This window comes from Hemiscyllium ocellatum, chromosome 10 (assembly GCF_020745735.1).
Source record: "Hemiscyllium ocellatum isolate sHemOce1 chromosome 10, sHemOce1.pat.X.cur, whole genome shotgun sequence".
NCBI lineage: Eukaryota > Metazoa > Chordata > Chondrichthyes > Orectolobiformes > Hemiscylliidae > Hemiscyllium > Hemiscyllium ocellatum.
In genome coordinates, this window is record NC_083410.1 from 63,335,474 (window position 1) to 63,347,505 (window position 12,032).

Consider the following 12,032-nt stretch of genomic DNA (forward strand, 5'->3'; position numbering starts at 1 on the left):
TTTGTTCATCATCCTACCTAGCCCCCAATCCCACAGCTAATTAGAATGTAAGGATGTAAGAAAAAAGACATGGGGTAGGTCATTAGGTTCTTTTAACCTATTTCTACTCAATAAAAACATGGTTGATCTTCAACCTCATCTCCACTTACCACATTATTGAAATAGCCCTTAGTTCTCTTAGTACTCAAAAAAACATATCAACCTCTGTCTTGAATACATTCAGTGACTGGATTTCTGGGCTACAGAATTCCTAAGATTCACAATGCTTTGAGTAAATAAATTGCCTTTTGCCTCTGCATTAAATGCATAACTCTGTATTCTAAGACTGTACCCTCAAGTTCTAGACTTACTAACCATGGAAACATTTCCTCAGCATTTAACCTGTCACACTCCCTAAGAAATGTTGTATGTTTCAACTTGAATGCCTCTAATAGATCTTAATTCCATGGCATACGGGTCTAGTCCACTTGATTTTACCTCTTAGGGCAATCCTCTCATCCCAGAAACTAATTTTGTGAATCCTATTTGCTCACCCTCTTGGGAAGTTGTATTTCATTTTTGTTGATAAGCAGACCTCAACCAGGGTCACCGCTTATGTTTGGTCTCATTAATACCCTGCTACATTGTAATAAGACTTCTTTGCTCTTACACTCCAATCTGTTTGCAACAAAAAGCTAACAAAGCTTCCTAGTTGCTCACTGTAATTTAATGTTAACTTGTGGAAAAGAATACACAGGTCCTTCTGCATGCATCTATTTCTATCTGTGTCACCATTCAAAAAATATGTTGCTTTCTTATTTTTCCCACCAAAGTGGATAACTTCACCACATTGTATTCCATCAGCCAAGTTCTTCCCACTCACCAACCTATCCACCCATTCTATAATCTCTTTGAATCCTCTTTGCTACATTTTTTTCCATCCAACTTCAGAAAAAATATGGACACATTACACTTAGTCCCTTTTGCTTAGTCATTAAAATGTATTGTAAACTGCTGAAGCAGTCTTCCCACATAACAGCAACAACTACACTTCAAACATACTTTGTTGACTGTAAAGTGCTTTGAAATGACTATGAATGGAGATAAATAAATGCAAGTCTTTCCTTTCTTCTGCTAGTCATATCCTGGCAATCTAAAAATGTTTCATATACAGAGGAACTTCAATTATCAGGCATTCAATTCATCTGAATTTCGGATTATCCGGCAAGATCACAAGGTCCCAATGCTTGACAATGCTGTGCTATCTGGCATTCGCTTATTCAAACATTCAATTATTCAAACAAAATATTCCCTACCCATGTCGTTCAGAAAATCGAGGTTCCTCTTGTTTGTTTTTGCTTCATTATTTTAGCCAAATTCCATGAGTCCTAAATTTTGTGCTCTACTAATGAGGTATCTAATTAAGATCACATATTTAATTATATGAATAGCCAAGAAACCCTCCACATAGAATCAAAGAACAAAGAACAATACAGCACAGGAACAGGCTCTCTGGCCTTCCAAGCCTGCACTGACACATCTTGCTCTTCTGTACTAAAACTGCTTTCACTTACAGGATCCTGTATCCCTCTATTCCCCTTCCTATTCATGCATTTGTCCTGGTGCCTCTTGATTGCTGCTATTGTGTTTGCTTCCACCATCCTCTGACAGTGCAACTTAGGCACTCACCACCCTTCGTGTGAAAAACTTGCCTTGCACATCTCTTTTAAACATCCCCTCCCCACCCCCACACCTTGAACCTGTCCCAACTATGCTGTCTATCATTGTTAAGTCCATTTGCTTCTAGATGTGTACAGATCTTGTCCCTGCAAAACTTTTCCAATAATTTCCCTCTCATCGGCATGAGGCTCACAGGGCTGTAATTTCCTGGATTATCCCTGCTACCTTTCTTAAACAATGGGACAGCATTGACTATTCTCCAGTCCTCTGGGACCTTACCTGTGCTCAAAGAGGATACAAAGATGCCTGTCAATTTTCCAACAATTTGTTCTCTTGCCTCCCTCAATATCCTGGGGTAGATCCCATCAGGACCCGGGGACCTATCTACCTTAATACTTCTTAAGATGCACAATACTTCTTCCTTTTTAATAGCAACTGGGCTTAGAAATTTGACACTCCATTCCCTGAGATCAATCTCCACTAATTCCTTCTCTTTGGTGAACACTGACACAAAGTACTTGCCTGGACCTCAGCTCCCTCCTCTGGCTTCACATAATGATTCCCTCCTTTGTCCATGTGTGGGCCAACCCTTTCCCTGGCTACCCTCTTGCGTTTTATGTATGTATAAAACGCCTTGTGATTCTCCTTAATCCTGTTTGCTAACAATTTTTCATGACCCCTTTTAGTCCTTCTAATTCTTTGTTTAAGTTCTTTCCTACTTCCTTTATATACTTCAAGGTATTCATCAGCTCCCAATTTATCAAAACGTACCTGCTACTTACCAACAACTGTTCCAGAAGCTGTTTAGGCTTGTGCTCCTTTACCTGCTGGAACTCTCACTGCCCACCTTCCTCTCATGATGTCACTTCAAACTGATTACAATCTGAAGGAAAGAAAATTTAAGAAAGGATCAGATGGACAATGTATCGGAACAATTTCATAATAATGCACAGTGAAACGAGAAGTTGAAAACTTTCAGTAGGCTATGTTAGCAGAAAAATAGCAATATACTGCCTCTGATGTATAATTACTCAGCCCTTGTTCTGGTAGGTATGACTGGTACATGGAAGATCTACAAAATGCTAATTTACTTCAGAGTGCAGTAAACAGGGAAATAGAATTTCAACCTCATTACACTCTTTACTGGATCAGGTCATTTTCAGGCATATCTGACTGTGAGAAAAGCCTTAGGTTCCTAAGTGGTGTCAAGGTGAGTATTTCAAAATGGAGCAGAACCCAGAACTGCTCTCTTTGGGATTCATAAGTTAATACTACAGCTTGAGGTAGGTTGGTTTAAAACAATGGAGGGAAGGAAGGTACCCATGAAGCTACCAGGAGCAGGAGTGTTTTTTGACTACAATAGTCTAACCCACAATCCAGCCCTCCTTCCACCCTCTGCCAGTCTTCAGCAAGACAACTGAACCAGTGTTCATTTCCTCAAATAGGTGAGGCTTCCCATGGAGGCATAACAGAGCTGGGCACTCATCCAAATACCCATAAGGCTTGAGGCCCAAATTTTGTTCAAATCTTCCCAGTCCAATCCATATTGCAGTCACATCCCTATTCTTGTGGTTAAAACCGGTTACCTAAGAATGCTTAACCCAGCATGATGTAACGATTGATGTTACTTTTGTGCAATAAGCTCAGTAGATCTGTGGAAAGCTATAAGTATCTTGGTGGGAAAGCACCTTGATCAAGAATGCAGAAAGGGACAATGAGCAGATTCCAGGAAACAGCGCAAAACCTACCCAGTTGGATAGTTCATTGTCAAAACCAAACCGTCAGCATTGAGATTCCACCAGGTCCAAATTGCGTGAAATTAAAGCAAAGGTGGAGTCAAGAAATGATCTGTGCAATTTCAAAGTGAATTGGGGAGGGGGGGGGAGTAAAGAGATGAAAATTTAAAAGGACTGCAGGAGAGAAAGCTAAACATTTGAACTTATAAGTGATCATATTATCATTGTGGCACTAAATATAGAGGAAAACTTATCTTGATGAATAATCACTGCTTGGGGCACTACTAGCACATGCTATCTCGCATGGTGGCTCAGTGGTTAGCACTGCTGCCTCACAGCATCAGGGTCCCAGGTTCAATTCCAGCCTTGTGTGACTGTCTGTGTGTAGTTTACACATTCTACCTGTGTCTGCGTGGGTTTCCTCCCACAGTCCAAAAGATGTGCAGGTTAGGTGAATTGGCCATGCTAAATTGCCGTTAGTCAGAGGGAAATGGGGCTGGTTGGGTTACTCTTCGGAGGATCAGTGTGGATTTGTTGGGCCAAAGGACCTGTTTCCACACTGTAAGTAATCTAATCGCGTTGTGTCTCAGGTACTGCTAGGTAACTAAATCCTGCAGATTTTAAGGGAATGTCCCAAAGATAAAAACAGTATGACTATCACATATCTAAGACTCTGACTTAACGTTATGTGTAGAAATGTGCGTTTTTTTAAAACTTTATAAATTTCACTCGATTGTAGGACACAATGCCATAAACTGGCAAAAGAATTAAGTCAGTGATTTTCAGTGTAAATTTGGAAAAAAGCTGTATCTTGCATTTTTCTTCCATGTTATCCCCTCATTTTTTTTTAACGTTGGCAGTGAAATGTGTTAGGTGAAGCATGCAGGAGAGGTGATAATCCAGTGGTATTATCACTGGTCTGTTAATGCTGAGACCTAGCTAATAGAGTCATAGAGTCATAGAATCATAGAGATGTACAACATGGAAACAGACCCTTCGGAAGTCCAACCCGTCCACGCCGACCAGATATCCCAACCCAATCTAGTCCCACCTGCCAGCATCCGGCCCATATCCCTCCAAACTCTTCCTATTCATATACCCATCCAAATGCCTTTTAAATGTTACAACTGTACCAGCCTCCACCACATCCTCTGGCAGCTCATTCCATATATGTACCACCCTCTGTGTGAAAAAGTTGCCCCTCAGGTCTCTTTTATATCTTTCCCCTCTCAGCCTAAACCTATGCCCTCTAGTTTTGGACTCCCTAACCACAGGGAAAATACTTTGTCTATTTATTCTATCCATGCCCCTCATAATTTTGTAAACCTCTATAAGATCACCCCTCAGCCTCCGCCCTCCAGGGAAAACAGCCCCAGCCTGTTCAGCCTCTCCTTGTAGCTCAGCTCCTCCAACCCCTGGTAATATCCTTGTAAATCTTTTCTGAATCCTTTCAAGTTTCACAACATCTTTCCAATAGGAAGGAGACCAGAATTGCACGCAATATTCCAACAGTGGCCTAACCAATGTCCTGTACAGCTGCAACATGACCTCCCAATTCCTGTACTCAATACTCTGACCAATAAAGGATAGTGGAATTTGAAGTCAATTAAAATATGAGTTAAGGTTCTAATGAATGGATTATCAAGAGAAAACCCATTTGGTTTACCAATGTACTTTAGAGAAGGAAAGTGCCATCTTTACTTGGTCCAGGTTCCATATGACTCCAGAACCACAGCAATGTGGTTGACACTTAAGTACCCCCTGGGCAATAAATGCCAGTGTAGCCAGCAATGCCCTCATCCCATGAATGAGTTTTTAACAAGTTGCTTTTTTATCAGCTTGCCGCATCTCCTAGAGTTAATCTCACCAACAATCTGTTCTGGTCCATCTATGTCAATGCCACAGTCAAGAAAGTACACCAATGCCTGTACTTCCTCAGAAGGGTAAGGAAATTCTCCGCATCCACAATGACTCTTAGCAATTTATATAGATGCACCATATAAAGCATCCTAGCCAAATGCATGACAGCTTGCTATGGCAATTGTTCTGCCCAAGACCGCAGGAAATTATAGAGAGTTGTGAATGCAGCCCAGACCATCACAAAAACCAACCTTCTATCCATTGAGTACACCTACACTTCCTGCTGCATCAGGAAAACAGCCAACATAATTAAAGACCCCTCCCGCCCTGGGTATACTCTCTTCCACCCTTGTCCATTGAGCAGAAGATACAAAAGTTTGAAAACATGTATGAGCAGATTTAAGATCAGCTTCTTCCCTGCTGTTATCACACTTATGAATGGCCCTCTCATATATTCGGAGCAACACGGTGGCTCAGTGGTTAGTACTGCTGCCTCACAGCACCGGGAGCCTCGGTTCAATTCCAGCCTCAGGTGATTGTCTGTGTGGAGTTTGCATATTTTCCCTGTGTCTGTGTGGATTTGCTCTGGTTTCCTCCCCCAGTCCAACGATGTGCAGGTTAGAGTGGATTGGCCATGGGAAATGCAGGGTTATAGGGCAAGTGGTGGGTCTGGGTGAGATGCTCTTCAGAGAGGTGATATGGACTCAATGAGCTAAATGGCCTGCTTCCACACTGTTGGGACTCTGTGATATTAAAGTTGATCCTTCTCTGTGGGTGTAACACTCGTCATTCTGTTCTATTGCCCTGATGTACTTACGTTAGGTATGATTTGTCTAGTTAGCATGCAATACAATATTTTTCACCATGTCTCAACACACATAACAATAATAAATCAAATCAGATCAGATCAAGTTTCTGGAGAGATGAGGAAAATTTCTTCACCCAAAGAAGGGTGAGTCCCAAAACATTCTCAAAAAGAAGATGCATATCGTTCTTAGGACTAAGGGGAACAAAGATCTATAGAATACTAAATTGAATGAATAGCTATGAGTATATAGAATGGTGAAAGAGACTCGTAGGACCGAATGGCCTACTCCTGTTTGTATTTTCTATGTTTCTCTGTTGTGTCATGATAATATGTTACAATGTTGCTTAGACTTTGGTACAAGTATACTTTGACACCGTTTTGATTAGAAGGAACCAGCAAATAATTTAAATACCTTTAAGTGTGACAACAAGTTTAATTATGTAAAGATTATATCATTTGTGAAAATCAAAAGGTTCTGTATTTTCATAGCTCAGATAGGTACCAAATTTAGAAGTGGAGAGAAATGGGAATATACATTATTTACAGAGCTATTAAAAGAAAATAGCACTTTTGGTCTATTCAGGGAATGATTCCTGTAACTCTTTGTTCAGTTTCTAGAGTTCTGCTTTTTAACAGCCTGTATTTGATTCTTTAGCAACACAGTAGTATATCTTTGAGTTTATTTAGCATGCGTTTTTTGTTGGGCAACAAAAGTTGCTTGTCCTTACACAAGCTAATAGGATAATTGATTAATATTAGCTTTGTGAAAATTCTCATTTTTCTTGAAATCTGAACTTTTATTACTCCACAGTGCTCCACATAGAGGAGATGAGGCTCATTTCATTAAAAAAGGTGAAGAACAGGAAAATCAGTCAGAATAAGCTCAGATATTTGGAAACTGAGTGGCCAGGCAGATCCATAAATATGTAAAGTTAAGAACTTCCTTCCAGTTCATATTCTGAGATCCTTTTGGTTCAAGAGAGAGTGGGGAAATGGGTAAGGAAAGGATTTACAGTTTGCCAGCTGCTTTGGAGAAGGAGAGGGAGTTTATACATAACCAATGTCTGTGATGACCATGTAAATCTGTCCACCTTCCCCACATTTACAAAATGAACTACTTTGCTTGTGGATGTGACTTTTTGATATTATGATTTAATTTATCAGTGATCTAGAATCTGAAAATCCAGCTTACTCTGAATGTTATAGCTCAGTTAGTAACCTGTCATATGTTGCAGCATATGCCAAACCCATTCTTGGGCCCTTGTGTCATAGGCCCTTTGATAACATTGCTTATAATTATTCGAAGGCAGTGAAGTAATTTAAGTACGAACCATTAGACGCCCAATTGAGCCTTTAAGAACAGACCAGAAAGGAGAAGCATGGAAACAATCCAGAAGAGCACATGATCTTAGCAGTAAAATGTACTGAGTGAAAATCAATGTAAATCCCAAGGGCCAGCAGAGAATTGGACTTCATTTCAGAACATTTTATTTCCTCTCTTGCTAATATTCAACACACCCATAAAGCTGATAAACCAACTGTTCATCAGAATAAAATATAGCAGTTCATTCGATAGCAGCCAATGGAAGAAGCCCAATTATAGCTCAGGATAGATAGCCTGAAAGTTTCATAAATTCAGTATCAGAGTCACAGAGACTGACTGATACAGTGCAACCTGGTACAGCCACACAGTCCTGGATATTGAAGATTTCATGAATGATAGAAGTCCAGCCATGAAAAAGAGCTCAGATAAAATGTTTTATTTTCATGGAATCAGAAGACATCATGGAGCCATGAAAATGACAACCAGGGCCCATTCTGGGATTCACACTGCATTCTTCAGTTCTCTGGTTTTCCCAAGGGTCTTTTAAGGTGACAGTTGACTTGAGTAAGGAGCCCTTACCCTGAACTTCTAACCTGGTCACTTCCATTAAGGAATTAGGCATGTCATGTCTTCCACCATTTTTGTGGACAGGTTTCTAAAGGTTTCATGTGATCAGTAATGCTTGATGTTACATTATGACCTGTAACTATTATTACTAAGGCATATCAATGACATTCTAGGTAACTGAAAAGTAACTCATTCTAACACCCTCATTTCGTGAACAACAATAAATACTGTTATGAAATTGGAGTCATGTATTGTACCTTTAAGAGAGAGTGAATGCTGTTCTGAACTGAGAGATTATAAGCACCTATGTCATATGACAAGACAGCAGTCTCAGAGTGTACTGGAAAATTGAAAATATGTAACATTTGGCTATGAAATAGATACCCTGGTTGGCTGCAGTTTTGACAACAATTCAAATTTAACCAGTTTAAACTATGCCCCAGAATACTAAAAGCTGAAAAATGTGTTGCTGGAAAAGCACAGCAGGTCAGCAGCATCCAAGGAGTAGGAGAATCAATGTTTCAGGCATAAGCCCATCTTCAGGAAGGGCTTATGCCTGAAGAAGGGCTTACGCCCGAAATGTCGATTCTCCTGCTCCTTGGATGCTGCCTGACCTGCTGCGCTTTTCCAGCAACACATTTTTCAGCTCTGATCTCCAGCATCTGCTGTCCTCACTTTCTCCCAGAATGTTAAAACCCAATTGAGTTTGAATTAATTGTTTTGCCAACACCAAACCAATGAGATGATCTGATTTTAGGGATATAAAAAAGGCAGGCATGTTGAAAATCATACAGAGCAGTTGCCATCATCACAGACCCAAGAAATTAGGAAATACTTCCTCAAAAATACCCTTTCAAATGAAACATATTTGTGTAAAGAGAAAGGAGACAAGCCAGGGAAGTCTTCAACCGGAAGAAAGCAGACACCATCCATCCTCATATCTGTTTTGAATCTGCTACCTCTTATCCTAAAACTGCAACCTTTCAATCAAGGTTTCCCCAAAAGGGGAAACATCTGCTCAGTACCTATTTTTTAAATCCCCTTTAGCCATCATATACCTCTCAATTAGGTGTCCTTTCATTCTTCTAAATTCTATAGAGGACTGCTAAACTGTTCAATCTTTTCTTCATAAGTCAAACCCCTCATTTCTGAAATCAATCTGGTAAACCTCCTCTGAACTGCCTCAAATGCAACTGCATCCCTCCACAAGGAAGGGGACCAAGACCATTCTCAGTGTGCCAGGTACAGTCTCCCCAGTGCCTTGCACAGTTGCAGCAACACATGCCTACTTTAATTTTCTATTCCTTTAGCAATAAATGCCAAAATTCCATATTACTTCCTTATATTGAAAGTGGTGTCACAAGTAGATAGGATAGTGAAAAAGGCATTTGTTATCTGTTCCTTTACTGGTCAGTGCATTGAGTATAATAATTGGGAGACCATATTGCACCTGTCATGGACATTGGTTAGGCCACTTTTGGAATATGCGTGCAACTCTGGTTTCCCTGTCGTAGGAAGGATGTTGTAAAACTTGACAGGGTACAGAAAGGATTTACAAAGATGTTGCCAGGGTTGAAGAGTTTGAGCTACAGGGAGAGGCTAAATAGGCTGAGGCTATTTTCCTGGAGTATCAGAGGCTGAGGGGTGACCTTAAAGTGGCTTATAAAACCATGAGGGGCATGGATAAGGTAAATAGACAAGGTCTTTTCCTCGTGGTGGGTGAGTCTGAAACTGGAGGGCGTAGGTTTAAGGGGAGATGTTAAAGATTTTAAAATAATCTAAGGGGTCAACTTTTCATGCAAAGAGTGGTGAGTGTATGGAATGAGCTGACAGAGAAAGTTCTGGAAGCTGGTACAATTCCAACATTTCAAAGGATCTGGATGGGTACATGAATAGGAAGGGTTTAGCGAGTTATGGGTGAAATGATGCCAAATAGGACTAGATTTATTTAGGATGGTTGGTCAGCATGGACGAGTTGGACCAAAGAGTCTGTTTCCGTGTTGTACGTCTTTATGACTCTATTACTTGCTGTACATACATACTTATTCACAAGGACATCCGAATCCCTCTGAAGTTTTCCATCTTTCAGATAATTAGCTTTCTTTATTCTTCCAACCAAAACAGTTAACCTCACACTTATCTATGTTAAACTCTATCTGTCAAATTTTGGTCTATTCACCTAACCTATCCATATCCACTTATAAATTTTTCATTTCTACAGTGCAACCTTCTTTCTCAACTATTTTTAGTACAGACTGCAAATTTGCTTATAGTATATTCCATCCCTGCATTCAGGGCATTAATATAATTTATTAGTAGTTGGGGCCTAAGGACCAAACTCAACCACCAACTACATCTTGCCAACCAGAAAAAGATCCATTTATCCCTGTCTCTGTTTTCTGTTGGTTAATCAAACCTTTAACCAAACTAACATATTACTTTTAATCATATATCATATTATCTTATATATTAACCTTTTGTGCCACACTTTATCAAGAAGTCCAGACATACTGCATATACAGTATTCCCATTATCCACTTTGCTATTTACATCTTCAAAGAACTCTAGTAAATTAGTCAAACACAATTTATCACTTCAGCATAGATGTAGTTAGTTTGCTTAGTAGATAATGTAGCATTAAGATAAAAGTGAGAAAGATCGATATGGTATATAGTAGCTTTCACAAACTAAGAACATCTCAAAATAATTTACAATCAATGAAGTACTTTGAAGTGCGGGCTCCATTGCAATGCAAGAAATGCAACATCCAATTTAGGCACAGCAATCTCCCACAAGCAACATTGTGAGAATGTCCAGCTATTCTGCTTCCATTGGGTGAATGAGGGATGTACATTGACCAGGACACAAGGAAGACCATCAATGCTCCTCTTTGAAAGAATGCCATGAGATTGTGGATGGCACCAAACTGAAAGACAGCGTGTCTGGGAATGCAATGCTCCCTCACTACTTCGCCAAATTGTCAGTCTTGACTTTGTGCTGCTGTTGGAATGATCACACAACCTTCCAATCTGAGAGGTGGAGTGGCAAAGTCTCTCTGCTCTGAAAGCTAGTGTGCTTCCAATTAAACCTGTTGGACTATAGCCTGGTGTTGTGTGATTTTTAACTTTCTAATCTGAGGTGGGAGTGCTGTTACTGAGCCATTATTGACACCTCTATTGTTAGGCAAAAGCTACTTTATTTAACAATCAAATAGCTATAAGGATAGAGTATTGATGACAAGATACTCAATCTGTTTATCAAATACAGATTGATTAGAATAGTCACAGACTTAATTTGTAACCACAATTACACAATGATTTGCTTAACGAGGTATTGTGCTGCAGTGACTGACCACAGAATGTAATTATGATCTTAAAACATGCCAAGAAAGGGATCGATGTTAACCATGGTATTTAGTTTACAATGAATAGAAATTTTTGACTTAAGCGGAACTTCATTTGAAGTAGATGTCAAATGATGTGTCCTGAAATATCACTCATCAATAACAGCATTTAGAATCCTTTATTGCTTTTGTTTGCAATGTTTGGAAGAGTCAATGTCATCAGCTTTGCAGAATGCTTTGTAGTTTGGCAAGAGCTGCTACAGACTCCATTGTATGTACAACACTGTGTGGCAGGTTTGCAGTTCAGGTGACAGGATGAAGAAAAGCAATGCTTGGAGCCATTGTCTTTAAATTATCTTGGTTTTCTCTTTTGCTACATGAGAGTTTCCATAAACTAGTATCAAACATTGCTGTCAGTAACAACTGGAAAGATATAAAGCTATGCAGTTTTAACAGCAGACCAGTTTGTGAGCCTCCCCACTGAAAACTATAAAAAGGCTTATTTCTCTGTACTTCTGTTTTCTGAAACAATCTCAAGAGGGCAACTAGATTATGTTAACATTTTGCTTTGTTTACCAGTAAACAAGAATGGAAGAAACTTTAGTCATAGTCTTCTTCAATTTTTTTTACCGTCCCTAATGCTTATTGAAACAGTTTCATAATATAAGTAGGCACAATCCAAGTTCCATGAAAACTGCAAAATGAATAGCTTATGTTGTGTAATTGCCATAATGA

The 12,032-nt window shown here is 39.6% G+C and overlaps 1 long non-coding RNA gene across 1 annotated transcript in view; it reads right to left on the bottom strand.

Moving 5' to 3' along the window:
• LOC132819444 (uncharacterized) overlaps positions 1–12,032 on the bottom strand; it is a 45,720-nt gene that overhangs the window by 15,922 nt on the left and 17,766 nt on the right. Inside the window, exon 2 of the long non-coding RNA XR_009645083.1 lies at positions 2,442–2,542. This is a non-coding gene — a long non-coding RNA (uncharacterized LOC132819444). The remainder of the gene's footprint in view (positions 1–2,441; positions 2,543–12,032) is intronic.